The sequence below is a fragment of the Dipodomys ordii genome, unplaced genomic scaffold (assembly GCF_000151885.1).
Source record: "Dipodomys ordii isolate 6190 unplaced genomic scaffold, Dord_2.0 Scaffold119, whole genome shotgun sequence".
NCBI classification, from domain to species: Eukaryota; Metazoa; Chordata; class Mammalia; order Rodentia; family Heteromyidae; genus Dipodomys; species Dipodomys ordii.
In genome coordinates this window covers 4,327,240-4,338,416 of record NW_012267335.1, presented here as the reverse complement: position 1 = coordinate 4,338,416, position 11,177 = coordinate 4,327,240, and the positions used below count along the sequence as shown (strand labels likewise).

The window sequence follows — 11,177 nt, the reverse complement described above, 5'->3', positions numbered from 1 at the left end:
CCATCTCCAGCCTCGTTCAGCAGCGTCAAGTAAGTTCTTGGCCATCTAATATACCACCACTCCCTTGATCCGTGGTCGAAACAAACACATGACCTTCATCTCCATGTCATTCCATATCAACAAGGAAAATGTGCTGTACAGAATTGCTTAAGAGGGGATTCGAATAATGCTGCACAGAGCCTGGGGCAGAGAGGTAGTGATGAACAAAGCAATCATATTTGATCAATCCACAATAAGAAAAACATCTCCGTTCAATTGTGTTATGGAATTGGGATGACAAAGGTGGAATATGTGAGATTTTTTTCTTTAGTTTATTTGCTTTATATTTCAGTTTATAATCAATAAAAAGAAATGTGAAGGGCTTCATTGATTTGTCTACAGCAAAACAACTGAAAATTGACAGAGGCATTAAATCTACTACATAAATACCCAAGTTGCGTATTTTCCAGTATTAGCTCATGGAATTATGAGAAATATGCAGAATGTAGCCACTAAGTTTATAACTGTTTTACAAGATAGTAACCACAGGACAATAAAGGCAAGATAAGCCTATTTACAACCCCAAATCCTTGTCCCCTAAACATAAACAAGCGTAGCCTGTGTGTGGTGAGATGTTTGCATGAAATAACCAGCTTTCCAACACAATTTACATGGCCAAGATGAATTATTTACGGATGGGCAGAAGTATCTGCAAATATCTCACATGATTTTCCAGCACCTTTTCTGTTTTCACTGTGTGTGAACACAAAAGCCAGCTTTGCAAACATTAGACTTTGTTTTGGTGTGCTCAATAATCTCATTTCTTATTTATGTTCCAAACAGAATAAAAATGTCAAAGCCTTTACTTGGGAAGCCAGTTTTGAAGGAAATGAGCAGTTTCAGATTTTATGTAACAGCAATAAAACCTTTCAATGCTTTGTGTAAGAAGATGTGCCTTGTTTTCTGTTATTCTGGAGGTAGAACACATAAAACATGTTCCCCTACTTCCTAATCATTCCAGTGGCTTCAGAGTGTTTTGCTTCATTATTTTATTTATTTATTTATTTTTGGTCGGTCGTGGGGTTTGAATTCTGGGTTTGGGCATTGTCCCTCAGCTCTTCAGCTCAAGGCAAGCACGCTACCACTTGAGCCACAGTGCCACTTCCTGTTTTCTAAGTGGTTTATTGGAGATAAGAGTCTCAAGGACTTTCCTGCCCAGACTGGCTTTGAACTGTGATCCTCAGATCTCAGCCTCTTGAGTAACTAGGATTACAGGCGTGAGCCACCATCTCCTGGCTTTCTTTATTATTCTTTAATTATCTTTGAGAAGTTGCACCAAAAGGCTTCAGTGCACCAGTGCACCATGTCTAGTGTGAGTACGGTAGGCTTGGTCAGTGCCATCTCCCACCATTCCACCCAGTATTCCAAGCTCACACACACTCAGGCCACCTGGCTTCGTTTCCACAGGTGTGCGTGGAGTACAACAGCTATATGCACCAGCTCTGCGTCTCCCTCTCTTCTGCAGCTCCCTCTCCTTGACCTCACCTCTCTGCCTGACAAAACATTTCATCCTTCTGGCATTCATTTGGTTAAACCATATGATAGTTATTCAGAGGAGTTACACACTGGCATTCTCCCATGCATCAACCGTGCTATTGTCAATGTGTTTGTGTATGTATGCATACAGCCCTGTAGATGATTCCACGTGTCGCTATAATTTGGTTCTAACTTCCACTGTTTGGATCTAACACACTGTTTCCTGACAGACTCAACACTGGACCAGTATTGGTTTTCACTAGATTTTTCTCACTTTGGTTGCTTTAAAAAAATTTTTTGCCTCCCAAGTACTGGAAGGGCAGGTGTTTCTCAGCATGTCTAGATTAATATTTTAGTTTTAACTGATACGTGCAGATTAGATACACTAATGATAATGTACTATGCCATGATACCACACAGCACAGTATTCAAGCATATATAACTTCTTCAACCAGTATCATGTATTTATGACTAATCATAAACAGACATCATAGTCACTACAGTCTAGCTATTAAAAATATGAACGGAACATTGTCATCATCTCTATTCACCCTCCTGTGCAAGAGAACCAAAAATTCATTGTCATGCAAACTGTAGAGGTCTCCTTTTCCTGTCCTTTGCTCCCTGTCATTCTCTCTCTTCTCCTCTAACCTTGACTCTACGCTTTAACGGTCACTTCAGTTTTGGGATTGTACAGACATGAGATCATGTGCTCTTTGTCTTCTCTTTGCCTGGATGATGTCACTTCAGGGACTCGCCTCCAATTCCATCTATATGGTAAATGACAAGAGTTCATCGTAGGACTACTCCACGTGTTTTGTGCCATTTTTTTCTTTGTGGATACTTCAGTCGATGAACAATATTTTTTAGTTTACATTTCCTGGGGACTTCAATGAAGCGATGTCTCTTGATGGACCGATTTCATTTGCTGCATATGTATACCTAGCAGTAAAATAGTGAACAAAAACCTTAATCAACCTTAATCTGTTGGGGAATGGCTGTACTTCGGTTGGTGATGGCTGTACTAATTTACCTTGTCCAGTGGTGGGTAAGGTTCCTTTTCTCCACAGCCTCAGCAGCTGTTGCTATCTTTGGTTACTTGGATAAAAACCATTCTTGCTGGAGTAAGTTGACACCTCACTGTGGTCTTAATTTGCATTTCCCTGACGATTAGTGACACGGAGCCATTTTTATTTATTTTATTTATTTATTTCCCATGCATAAATTAGGACTTTGTTCATTTGTTTATGTTGAGTTTTTGAGGTCTTTATATATTTAGGTTATTGGCTCCTTGTAAGATCCATAATTTGAAAATACTTTCACTCACTTTTTATATTGTCTATACGATGTCTGTTTTCTTTTATGTGAAGGATCATTTTAGTTTCATGAAATTCTAATTGTTTATTTTTGCTTTCTGCGTCCTAGGATTCCATCCAAATATCCTTGACCATTGCAAATGCCCTGACATTTCCCGTGTTTTCTTCTTATTATTTCATAGTTTGTCTTTAAGTTTTTAATCCATTTTGAGTGGATTTTTCTATGATGAGAGATGTTTATTTTACTTCTTCAGCATGTGGAAATCTAATTTTCTCAGTATAGGATATTGAACGGCTATTTTCTCCAATGTGTGTTATTAATGCTTTTGTCAAAGATAGCTATAGATGAGTAGGATTTACTTCTAGACTATTTTGTTTCATTAATCTGTTTTCATGTGAATACCATGCAGTTTTAAATACTATACCCTTGTTGTGCATTTGGAATTTAGATAGTTTGTTCTTTTGCTTAAGGTAGTTTTGGGGGTTGGTGATTACACACACATTTTAGGATTAATTTTTTCTACAACTATGAAGAATGTCACTGGCATTGTTATGGGATTGCATTAAATATCTAGAGGATATTGGGTTGTTTGCTATGCAGATTTTGAGAATATCAATTCTTCCTATTCATGAACATGGGCTATCTTTCTATTTATGTCCTTTGCATTTTCTTTAAGATTTTATAATTTTCACTACAGACTTCTTCGGTTAAATTGATTTGTAGGAACTTATTTTTTTATATTGTATATACAATTTTTTCTTGATATCTGTTTGAGATGGTTAATTGCTGGTACATTAAAATATTCCTTATTTTTGTATGTTGATTTTGTATTCTGCAACTTTGTTGAGATTATTTACTAGTTCTATTATATTTGTAGTGGAATCTTTGAAATTTTTTGAGGGTTTTTAAGAAAATATTTTTATTGCTATTATATAGGTAGTGTACAGAGGGGTTACAGTTACATATTTCAAGTAATGAGTACATATTTTGATTGTTACTGTAAAGGTGATGTACCGAGGGGTTACAGTTGCATGAGTCAGGTAATGAGTGCATTTCTTTTTAAGCAGTGTTAGCCCTCCCTCACTTTCTCCAAGTTTTCCCCTTTCATGCTCCTCCCATAAGTTGCGCAATTCATTTTCAACACACTCTAGTGAGCATCACCTCTACATTTGCTCACCTTTGTCCCACCGTTTCTGTGTTCCCCCTCTACTCTGTCCCAAACAAATAAACTTACAAACAAGACAAAAACACAGAAAACAAAAGCAGCCACAAAGGAGGCAAAAAACCCCCACAGAAAACCACAAACCAGAAAAACTTGTTCCATTTTAGAGAATTTTCAAATTTCCTATACATAAAATGTTGGCACCTGCAAGCATGGCAATCTGATTTCCCCCGTCCCCACTTACTGCCTCTTTCTTATATTTTGTTGTCTTTGATGTGTGAATAGGACCTTCTAGAATGACAGTGAATGTATGTTCCCTTATCTTGTTCAGCTTTTTCCTGTTTGGTGTGATTTTAGCTCTTGGCTTTATGTGTGTGTTTGTGTATGTGTGTAAGAGTAATTTATTTAGAATTTTTATCAAGAAGGGTTATAGAATTCTATCAAATATGTCATCTGCATTTATTGAAATAATCATAGGATTTTAGACTTTGATTCTGTTGAGGTGGCATATTGCACCATCTGCGTGTGTGATGAGTGTGTGTGTGTGTGTGTGTGTGTGTGTGTGTGTGTCCTAAGTGAAATTACTTTGGTTTGTGATATTAGATGAATTCTGGATTTCAAAAATGAATTTGAAAAAATGGTCTCTTCTTCAAATTTTTAGAATAATTTTTAAAGAATCAGTGTTCGTCCTTTAAAAGTTTGATGGAATTACAGTGTGAAGCTACTTGGTTCTGGGGATTTTTTTGCATGAGGGAATTTTATTACTGATTCAATTCAAGATGCATTATTGGTCTGTTTGTTACCACAGCTACCAGAAAATGATGAGGTCCCCGAGAAGCAGACCTCAACTTACTTTCCCCTGGATTCTTGTCTTTAAAGCAGAAAGAATTACACAGTGAGACCAGTCAGGTTAAGAGAGGACAGAGATTTATTTCACGAAGTAGGCAAAGCGGCCAGCCACCCTCCAAGACATCTCACAAGAGAGAACGTGATTGGTGATGTTTCCCTCAGTGGTGTTTGTAAGTAGGGAAGGGGAATTGTTTCAGACAAGGTCTTTACATAAATGCTTTTGTTTGCGGGGGAGGGGGTTTATTAGTCCTTTGACACAAGATGAAGGGAGGGGACTGGTTTTTTTTTTAATGTTAGGTTACAGTTCAGTGGAAGAAAAGAATGATGCCTGTATTACTTACAATTTAAATATACAGTGATCTGTGCTATGGTAGGAAAAATCCCAGAAAAGTGTATCTTGTTCTTCACTTCTGGGCAGAAAGAGCCCTCATCACGTTTCCTACTTCTAACTTGCTTCATGTTCAGGTCCTTTGTTTCTTTCTGCTTCTACCTTGGTACGTTGGCTGAGTTCAAGCATGTGTCATTAGTTCTGGATGACCACATCTCAGGGTCCCATTCAGGTCTGTTCATTAAGACTTTAATGCATAGGCATTAATAATATGATAAAATAATTATTATCATTATTTTTATTTAATAATTTTCAATAACAATAAAATAATGATAATATAACATACAACTATAATAATAAATTGTTAATTGTTCTAATATTTTATTTAATTAATAATGTATCATAAATTAATAATAAATTAATTAAAATTAATAATGATAATGCACAGGCATAATTTTAGATCCACATGATACCCTTTTACTATACTTGTATTCTGGTTTTGTTGTAATTCCTTTTTTTTTTTTTGCTCTCTCTTATATCCTTCATTGTAGTTAGATGATTTTCCAAGTTCTGCACTATTACTTTTAGTTTGTCTACCAGGGGCTTTTTGTTTTGTGGCTATAATGAAAATTACAAAAAGTCCAGAAAATCTATTTTTAAATGATACTAACTTAACACTAGTGATAAAGATAGATAAAGAAGAAAAATAAATTATATACTGTTAAAAAACTATACATACTCCAAATCTCTTCATATCTTTCAGTACTTTATTAAATAAAAAAATTTGCATGCCACAAATATATTATGGTAAAAACTCCACCCAGCAAAGTATGACATCACTCAGTGACTGATTTTGTATATCTCAGTTGGTGAAGAGGATTGAAAGACAATGGGAAGGCAACTAGTATGGCACTTATTGCATCAAATAGTTCTATTAACAGCAACAAAACTAATATAACTGTTTAATAATAACTGTTTAATCTGAAGAATGTTTAATATAATGTTCATATTTTTTTTCTCAAATGTATACCTTAAAAACAAATACATAAAGAACTGTTTGAGGTGGTCTGACAACCCCTCAATTCAGAGTCTTTGTGAACGAATCATATGTCACATAATCACCTCCATGAAATGAAATGCATTAAAACAATAGAATTCTTTTCTTTGAAGGTGGTTTCCAAACTTCGGCACATACCACGGAAGCATTCTTGGCACAGGATGGTTAAACTAATGTCTGATTCCAATGAAACACTTCCTTCAAGTCGGAGTCTTTGGGGCAGGAAAATCGGAGTCTTTGGGGTGGGACGTCCTGTAGTTTCAAGAGCAGCTCAGAAGACGGTGGCCGATGGGCGCTGGCTGGGCATGTCCAGCTCAGAAAATGCCCCCCCCCCCGGCGCCCCTCATGCTGCAGAATGACTTTATGAATAACACGGGGGCTGTGGAAATAAAAACCCTGCCCCCCACGTGTTCCTCAGTGTGGATTTCAGGAACTGTCACCACGCCACCCTCTTCCAGAAATAGCCTCCAAAACGGCTGACCATGGACCTGGGAACGCACTGGACATCAGGTGCAGCCCCTGGCATAAGACCTGCTCCAAAAATAGCCAGCCTGCAAGGTCCACTGCATAGAGTGGAAGCTGGCAGGCTCTTGCGGAGGTATTCCCTCCTGCGTGGAAGCGTTTGCTTGCACACATTGCGTCTTCCATCGTGACCTCGCTTCCATCTGCAGCGGTGCTGTCTGGGTCTTGTTCTTGGCGGCGAATCCCTTTCAGGGCCAGGGAGAGAAGGGCGCATCCTTGCATGTCTCGTCTGTCCACGATGGGACAGTGACCATTCTCCTCTTGGGCCTGAAGAGGGACTGTCCTTCGCAGAGCCACTTGCTCCAGCCCGTGGCGGTGGACGCACAGCGGCCTGCCAGGAGTCCACCTGCCCGGGCGCCCTTCCAGGCCTGGTGAGCTGCCGTGTCCAGAAAACTTTGGAGAAAGCATGGCGTTGCTCCTCGTCTTGCAGACCAGCCTTCTGCCCCAGCTCCCAGGCCCACAGAGCCTACAGAGCCCTCCCTGCTTGCGGTGCCCGGGCCCGGCTCTTACCTGAACTTCTGCTGGCCACTTCTCCCTCTGCTGCTACTGCCCATGTCTTCCATGGTAATTTCGTCGTCGTGGTCTTAATTGGTTTTCAACAGTCATAGAAAAGCTATGGCCCACTACCGGGACTGAACCAGGAGGGAGCCCAGAAAGCACAGTCAACCTCTGAGCTTCCACACTAGGCCAGGGGAGCACAGAGGCTTCATGCAGAACAACTGGTCTGAGCTCTGATGGGCTGGGCATCTGCCTTGCTGTGACAGAGGAGCTACCAAGGACTTGGGGAACACAGATGGGAAGTTCCCTGGCCCCTGAGGGCAAAGTTAGATAACAAGGACAAGGAGTTGACAGCAAAGTCCTGGAGGACATGGGCTTCCTCACCCTGTGGAGAAGGCTGTGTGCGGCCCAGAGGCTCTGGCCCGGATGCTGTCTTGTCTCCCACACAGGCAGGTCCAAGGCTCCAGCCACCACCACTGGCTTGGGACCCACCATTCGGATCAGCCCAGGGCCTGGGCTTCTGGGGCTGGCCCTGAGATCACAGGCAGAGTCCTCTCCTGCTGCTCAGCAGCTGGGGCCCATCTCCGTGGGAGTGGAGCAGAGCGCGTTGGCCTCCTTCTCTGTGGTTACTCACCGGAAGCGGTGCTCAGCCAGCCTGAGCCAGTGGCTTTCTTCACATAGCCTCTGTTGGTAGCAAGGCTGCAATTCACTGAGCAGTCTCCTCATGCAAGACTGGGAAGCAGAAACACAAAGGGAAGGGTGAGTTTCCTCCCTGGGAGTGGCAGGCTCCGGGGCCGCATCTTCCCTCCGAGTCTTTTGCGATAGAAGCAGCCAAGGGTGGCCATGTGCACACCAGCCAGAGCACCACGGTCCAGTCTCTGCCCGGTTAGACAAGCCATGTAAACTGTCCCATCATTGCAGAAATAAAAAAGGAAAAGGAAGCTCTCTCCAGGCCTCAGTTTCTCTGAAGATAATGAAAGATCGCATCCCTCCCTGGTGTAATCAATAGTGCAATCAGTACTGCTGTAATGTTACGCTCGTAACATTTGTGCTTATGTGGCGTACACCTAGCCAATATCACAGCGTACTTCTAGAAGTGAGCCCTTTAAAAATGAAAACAGATGAAGAACCTGCACTTCCCAGAGCACGGTGGAAAATGGGAGGGGTAATAGTTAACAGAGAGGTACTTCTGAAAAAGTTGGAGCCCTGAAACTCTGAGAACCTAAGCAGTCTTTAAGTGTATTTCTTTATGCTTACCACCCTAGAAAACGCAGGTGGGAGCTAGTTGGAGGCGGTTTCTTCACAGCACACTGCCCCAAATGGAAATTTAAAGGACATAGGATAGGCCAGGTTCCAAAGATCAGAAGATCACAGACAGTGATTAAATCTTAGGAAGACTATAAATAAGGCGATGATTATGGACTTTGAACAGTAAATCAGATGACCTAACCATTAACTCTCTAAAGCTATGCAAAACATTTATTACTGATTTATTTTTTTAAAGAAAAACTGGCAAACATTGTCTTTGGAAAACAACAACTAGATCTTATGATTTTATTTTATTTATGATTTTATTATTTATTCTTTGAGTTAGAGAGATTTGACATATGAATCGGTCACTTCTGCGAGGTGTAGTTCATTTCTCCTTGTTCCAGCATTTGTGATCTTGTTATCTTAAGGCAGTTTCAAATTATTTCATCAACCTTGGTCTTCGCCTGTAATTTATACAGTGGAATTTATTTGCTCATTGATGTGAATAATTTTCAGTGGCTTGCCAAACAGCCTGTGGCAGTGAAAGACTCAAGCTGCAAATATTAGCCTTTCCTGTGTGAGTCCAGTGTAACAGAATCAAATTGAAATGCAGACACAAGGTGGCTGGACTGTAGGCAGTCTGAACGAATTCAGAAGTCCTTGCCGTCGTCTGTAATTGAGAAAACAAATTGGGCTGCCATCCTTGGGAGGCAAGGGGCGGGCTTGGCTCCTGGGCTCCGAGCCCCAGGTGAGATCAGCCTCCCACAGAACACAGAAGAAGAGCAGAGCCCAGCAGTGGGGGCTTTCCCTGGCCTCAGCTGGGCCTGGTTGTGCTGGGTGCTGGTCAGGATGGGGGAGGGAAGGTCAGCAGCCTGTGGTATAGTCCTCTGCTTCTCCACCAGGTACAGAGCTCACACAGGTGAGACTGAAGATGTGGCCAGGGACTTCACCGTGCAGAAAAGCAAGCTCTGAATGGCTACAAGCTGAGGCTGTGGCTAAAGTCCCAATAATCCCCAACCCTAATAATCTCCATTTACACACTGACCTTCATCCTTTGGTAGGTGCAAGATTAGTCTGAAAATCAGAGCTTTCTCCTATTTCTTTGATGATTTGAGTTTGATTATTTGGCTTGATTATTTGGTAACTCATGTCTGTAATCCTAGCTGCTTGTGAGGCTGTGAGCTAGAGGATCTGGGCTCAAAGCCAGGGAGCCTGGGGACGGAAAAGGCCATGAGGCTGTGTCCAAACTAATCAACAGAAAGCTCCGACAATAAGAAGTCTTAGGTTCATAACCTACCACTGCCCATAAAATCAACAGAAACAGAAACAAAACCGAAACGAAAACAAAAACAAGAAGGATGGGTTTTAAAACTCCTGGAATTATTATACGTAGCAAAGAAGGACTGACTTCATTTCATTTCTTTTTTGCCACTCTTGGGGCTTGAACTCAGGGACTGGGTGTCGTCCCTGAGCCTCTTTTAACCCAAGCCAGCACTCAAGTCACAGCACCACTTGTGGGTTTCTGGGGGTTCACTGGAGATAAGAGTCTCACAGGCATTCCTGCCCAGGCTGGCTGTGAACCACAATCCTCAGATCTCAGCTAGGATTACAAGCGTGAGCCACCGTGCCCAGCTTTCATTTCTTTAAATGCAATTTCAAACTAAACAAACTTTCCCTAACGTTCTACTTTCTCTAACATATTGTGTTGATCATTAACTATGATGTTTGAGAGTATTATGAAATCTAGATGGAAAGATTCGTTGATGGAAAACAGCTCTAAAATGATTGATGTTGAATTTTATGCACCATTAATGTGGACTTATTTCTCATGGTTTTCCTGCTTATCATAATAAAATGGAGCAGGACCTAGTTCCTGTGTGTGTTGGGGTGGGGTGTTTGTCTCTGGGCTTCCTCTCCAAGGCTTTGGGACCCCCAGCCCACCTCTGTGGGACATTCTGTGATGCAGAAGGCTTTGGGCGCTGGGCAGACAGCCTTGGAGGAGGTGACCCCTGGCTTCAGAAAACTCGGGTGTGTTCCAACTAGAAAACTGCCTCCTATGCCAGCCTCCCACACCAAGGGGCCAGCCGCAGTGGGGGCTTCGCCCTGGATGGAAGAGTCAGGAGAAGGGATGCAGGGGCAGGGTTGCTTCTTGCAAGGGGGGGGGGATGTGTCCTGGGGTGTCTTCTGCAGACCTCAGACCTTGGTTCTTCTGGCCCGTGGGGCTGGGCTGGGGTCCCAGGCACTCAACCCCACCCCCCAGCCCTTCCCTCGGAGAGGCGGTGCCCGGGACCCGCTGCCCCCCGCGGCCCGCGCACCTGGGACGCGCGCTGCTCGCCAGGCCGGGACGGCACGGGTGTGGCTCGGCCCGCGTCCTTTCTCTTTCGCTTTCCTCTGGGGGAGGGAGGGCGGGACTCCCCTGGGGAGGGCGGCCGGGGAACCCCAGTGCCTTGCTCCCCGCCGTCGGAGCCGGGTCCTGCCCCCGTCCCGGATGCGCTCGCCGCCGCTCGCCCTGCAGCCGGGACTCCATGGAGGTACCGCGCGGCGCTGCCCCGATGGGGGGGGGCGGTGGTTGGCGGTGGAGTGGAACTTTCCCCGAGAGCCCACGCCCGGCCCCACCCGGCTCAGGCCCCGCACCCCGCGGGCCCCCTCCGCCCCGCTTGCGCCGGTGCTGCCGCTTT

At 43.2% G+C, this 11,177-nt stretch overlaps 1 protein-coding gene across 2 annotated transcripts in view; it reads left to right on the top strand.

Moving 5' to 3' along the window:
• The first annotated feature begins 10,935 nt into the window (after positions 1–10,935).
• The window catches only part of Il15 (interleukin 15), a 54,294-nt gene continuing 54,052 nt past the window's right edge, over positions 10,936–11,177 (top strand). For both annotated transcript variants that reach the window (XM_013029490.1, XM_013029486.1), the window contains exon 1: positions 10,936–11,030. The gene's annotated coding sequence lies outside the window, so the exon portion shown is untranslated. The remainder of the gene's footprint in view (positions 11,031–11,177) is intronic.